The sequence below is a fragment of the Leptodactylus fuscus genome, chromosome 8, assembly GCF_031893055.1.
Source record: "Leptodactylus fuscus isolate aLepFus1 chromosome 8, aLepFus1.hap2, whole genome shotgun sequence".
Lineage (NCBI taxonomy): Eukaryota > Metazoa > Chordata > Amphibia > Anura > Leptodactylidae > Leptodactylus > Leptodactylus fuscus.
Genome location: NC_134272.1, coordinates 19,720,461 through 19,726,703, shown reverse-complemented (window position 1 = coordinate 19,726,703; position 6,243 = coordinate 19,720,461).

Below are 6,243 nucleotides of genomic sequence, written 5' to 3'. Positions count from 1 at the left end.
TCACGGAGAGCCATGCACAGGAGGCAATACTGAGGAACAACTAGCCCTTGCCATTCCATAATATGCCATCCGATGAAATGTGCCGCAGCATCTTATTTCCACTGACTTTATACGGTACTAGACAAATAGAAATCCTATGCCGCCATATGTATGTGCACATATACGTCTACAGAGGTCTGTACTCCTCAGACTGTATGGAGCTCTAGATCTCAATGCCTGGGCATACCCAAGATCAGAAAAAAATAACCTAGGCTGCAGTCATTTCACAAGTTTATTACCTCCCATCCCTACGGGTTACTTGAAAAGATGAGCAATAATGGAACTGATCACGAAGACAACTTTGCAAAGATTCTGATTTGAGGATTTATATCTGCATTTCCCATCACTAAAGGGATCCATGGAAACTGGAAAAGATACCGGCTCTTAATATACTATACATGCATCAGAAGGCACTAAACAAGCGCAGACCAAATGCACATCTGTGTTGTCCTGTGCTGGGACTGCCCTCTGCTGGGGAAAGACCTAGTGACGTCACTGCACAAATATCAAAGGATTCCATCTGCAAGCAAACAAGCACAATGGAGCCTACGTATTGCAGCATAGAGGCCAGGAAGCAGACAAGACAACTAGGGATTACTCCATATCTTTGACTATCTCTGCACTAGCTAATAGGCCACATTTATTGTCCGCTGTTTACATTGTCATCAGAATATAAATACTATAATACTGCCTATATGAACAATTTAGCTACTATACTACTGCTCCATTATGCACAAATATACAGTGGCATAACTAGGAATGGCGGGGCCCCGTGGCGAACTTTTGACATGGCCCCCCCCCCCCCAACCGACGCTGAAGACCTCGACCGACCCCCTCCTCCCAACTATAATATGTCCCTTAGTAAGCCCTGCAGACAGTATTATGCCCCATAGTGTCCCCTGCACACCGTATTATAGCCCATAGTGTCCCCTGCACACTGTATTATAGCCCATAGGGTCCCCTGCACACTGTATTATAGCCCATAGTGCCCCCTGCACATACTAGTATCCCCCATAGTGGCCCCTGCACACAGTATTATAGCCCATAGTGCCCCCTGCACATACTAGTATCCCCCATAGTGGCCCCTGCACACAGTATTATGCCCCATAGTGGCCCCTACACACAGTATTATCCCCCATAGTCGCCCCTGCACACAGTATTACAGCCCATCGTGGACACCCATAAACAATAATTATACTCCGGGGTTTTCAGACCCCAGAGTATAATAATTGGAGACCCGGGGGAAGAAAAACATAAAAAATTACTGTTACTTACCTATCCCCCGGCTCAGCGCCGCACCTCCCATGAGGCTACCTGAAGTGACCGCTTCAGGTGGGGTTATGCCGGGGCCCCGGGGGAGGGCGGCATTTTTGCTGGCCTAAGCCAGTCCAGGACAAGCTGTCCTGGACTGGCTTAGCGTCACTGTCTCGGCAACCCGGCATGTGAAGATTGGGGTGGCCCTGTGGACGCAGCGCTGCTCCAGCGCCTGCCCCTCACGCTTAGCAGAGAGCAGGTCCTCTCCCTGCCTGCTCTCTGCCTGCTAACGACACTCGTCTGCAGGGGGGGCTTTCTGGTGTCCGCCTCAGGCGGCAGAAACCCTAGGTTCACCCCTGCCCCGGCTCCTACGCAGTCTTGACCGCTGTCGGCCCTCTTCTATGACGTCGAACGTCACATGACCCGGGAAGCAGGCCGGGTTCATGTGATGTCAGAGACGTCAGACAAGTAGGACAGAGGCCTGGCAGGATCATGGAGAGGTAAGTAACAGTGTTTTTTATGTTCCCTTACCTCTCCCGGTCCGCCGATCATTATACTTGGGGGTCTGCAAAGAATATAACTACTATAATACTGCTCCTATGTACAAGAATATAACTACTATAATACTGCCCCTATGTACAAGAATATAGCTACTATAATACTGCCCCCTATGTACAAGAATATAGCTACTATAATACTGCTCCTATGTACAAGAATTTAACTACTATAATACTGCTCCTATGTACAAGAATATAACTACTATAATACTGCCCCTATATACAAGAATATAACTACTATAATACTGCTCCTATGTACAAGAATATAACTACTATAATACTGCTCCTATGTACAAGAATATAACTACTATAATACTACTCCTATGTACAAGAATATAACTACTATAATACTGCTCCTATGTATAAGAATATAACTACTATAATACTACCTCCTATGTACAAGAATATAACTACTATAATACTACCTCCTATGTACAAGAATATAACTACTATAATACTGCTCCTATGAACAAGAATATAACTACTATAATACTACCTCCTATGTACAAGAATATAACTAGTATAATACTGCCCCTATATACAAGAATATAACTACTATAATACTGCTCCTATGTACAAGAATATAACTACTATGATACTACCTCCTATGTACAAGAATATAACTACTATGATACTACCTCCTATGTACAAGATTATAACTACTATAATACTGCTCCTATGTATAAGAATATAACTCCTATAATATTGCCCCTATATACAAGAATATAACTACTATAATACTGCTCCTATGTACAAGAATATAACTACTATAATACTGCTCCTATGTATAAGAATATAATTACTATAATAGTGCCCCTATATACAAGAATATAACTACTATAATACTACCTCCTATCTACAAGAATATAACTACTATAATACTACCTCCTATGTACAAGAATATAATTACTATAATAGTGCCCCTATATACAAAAATATAACTACTGTAATACTGCTCCTATGTATAAGAATATAACTCCTATAATATTGCCCCAATATACAAGAACATAACTACTATAATACTGCTCCTATGTACAAGAATAGAACTACTATAATACTGCTCCTATGTACAAGAATATAACTACTATAATACTACCTCCTATGTACAAGAATATAACTAGTATAATACTGCCCCTATATACAAGAATATAACTACTATAATACTGCTCCTATGTACAAGAATATAACTACTATAATACTACCTCCTATGTACAAGAATATAACTGCTATACTACCTCCTATGAACAAGAATATAACTACTATAATACTGCTCCTATGTACAAGAATATAACTACTATAATACTACTCCTATGTATAAGAATATAACTACTATAATACTGCTCCTATTTACAAGAATATAACTACTATAATACTGCCTCCTATGTACAAAAAATATAACTACTATAATACTGCTCCTATTTACAAGACTATATCTACTATAATACTTCTCCTATGTACAAGAATATAACTTCTATAATACTACTCCTATGTATAAGAATATAACTACTATAATACTGATCCTATTTACAAGAATATAACTACTATAATACTACTCCTATGTACAGGACTATAGCTACTATAATACTGCCCCCTATGTACAAGAATATAACTACTATAATATTACTTCTATATACAAGAATATAACTACTATAATACTTCTCCTATGTACAAGACTATAACTACTATAATACTGCTCCTATGTACAAGAATAGAACTACTATAATACTGCTCCTATGTACAAGAATAGAACTACTATAATACTGCTCCTATGTACAAGAATATAACTACTATAATACTGCTCCTATTTACAAGACTATATCTACTATAATACTTCTCCTATGTACAAGAATATAACTACTATAATACTACTCCTATGTATAAGAATATAACTACTATAATACTGCCCCTATGTACAAGAATATACCTACTATAATACTACTCCTATTTACAAGAATATAACTACTATAATACTACTCCTATGTACAGGAATATAACTACTATAATACTGCCCCCTATGTACAAGAATATAACTACTATAATACTGCTCCTATGTACAAGAATATAACTACTATAATACTACCTCCTATATACAAGAATATAACTACTATAATACTGCTCCTATGTATAAGAATATAACTACTATAATACTGCTCCTATTTACAAGAATATAACTACTATAATACTGCCTCCTATGTACAAAAAATATAACTACTATAATACTGCTCCTATTTACAAGACTATATCTACTATAATACTTCTCCTATGTACAAGAATATAACTTCTATAATACTACTCCTATGTATAAGAATATAACTACTATAATACTGATCCTATTTACAAGAATATAACTACTATAATACTACTCCTATGTACAGGACTATAGCTACTATAATACTGCCCCCTATGTACAAGAATATAACTACTATAATATTACTTCTATATACAAGAATATAACTACTATAATACTTCTCCTATGTACAAGACTATAACTACTATAATACTGCTCCTATGTACAAGAATAGAACTACTATAATACTGCTCCTATGTACAAGAATAGAACTACTATAATACTGCTCCTATGTACAAGAATATAACTACTATAATACTGCTCCTATTTACAAGACTATATCTACTATAATACTTCTCCTATGTACAAGAATATAACTACTATAATACTACTCCTATGTATAAGAATATAACTACTATAATACTGCCCCTATGTACAAGAATATACCTACTATAATACTACTCCTATTTACAAGAATATAACTACTATAATACTACTCCTATGTACAGGAATATAACTACTATAATACTGCCCCCTATGTACAAGAATATAACTACTATAATACTGCTCCTATGTACAAGAATATAACTACTATAATACTACCTCCTATATACAAGAATATAACTACTATAATACTGCTCCTATGTATAAGAATATAACTACTATAATACTGCTCCTATGTACAAGAATATAACTACTATAATACTACTCCTATGTACAAGAATAGAACTACTATAATACTACCTCCTATGTACAAGAATATAACTACTATAATACTGCTCCTATGTACAAGAATATAACTACTATAATACTGCTCCTATGTACAAGAATATAACTACTATAATACTGCTCCTATGTACAAGAATATAACTACTATAATACTACCTCCTATGTACAAGAATATAACTACTATAGTACTGCTCCTATGTACAAGAATATAACTACTATAATACTACCTCCTATGTACAAGAATATAACTACTATAATACTGCTCCTATGTACAAGAATATAACTACTATAATACTGCTCCTATGTACAAGAATATAACTACTATAATACTGATCCTATATACAAGAATATAACTACTATAATACTGCCCCTATGTACAAGAATATAACTACTATAATACTACTCCTATGTACAAGAATATAACTACTATAATACTGATCCTATATACAAGAATATAACTACTATAATACTGCCCCCTATGTACAAGAATATAACTACTATAATACTACTCCTATGTACAAGAATATAACTACTATAATACTGCTCCTATGTACAAGAATATAACTACTATAATACTGATCCTATATACAAGAATATAACTACTATAATACTGCCCCCTATGTACAAGAATATAACTACTATAATACTACTCCTATGTACAAGAATATAACTACTATAATACTGCTCCTATGTACAAGAATATAACTACTATAATACTACCTCCTATGTACAAGAATATAACTACTATAATACTGCTCCTATGTACAAGAATATAACTACTATAATACTACCTCCTACGTACAAGAATAGAATTACTATAATACTACCTCCTATGTACAAGAATATAACTACTATAATACTGCTCATATGTACAAGAATATAACTACTATAATACTGCCCCAATGTACAAGAATATAACTACTATAATACTGCCCCAATGTACAAGAATATAACTACAGTGATACCTCGGTTCTCGAACGCCTTGACTTTCGACCAAATCGGTATTCGAACAGGAAATTCGAGAAAATTTTGTCTTGGAATCCGAACAAATATTTGGAACTCGAACAGCCGAACTTCCGAGATTAGCCGAGGTGAGCCGAATGGCGTTCATTCAGCCCAGCGCCTTACCTGCGTCATCATTGTGAGTCAGTGAGAGAGAGAGAGTACTGCACTGTACTGCAAATTACTGTACTGTACTGTACACTGAATTTAACCCTTAGACATGGGTCCAAAGAAAGCCAGAAGTGGTAATGCAGACAAAGGTAAGCGGAAAGCTGTGAGAACAACGATTGAACTCAAGAAAGAAATCATTGGCAAATATGAACAGGGCACACGTGTGTCGGATCTGTCTGCAGAGTATGGCATGCCAAAATCAAC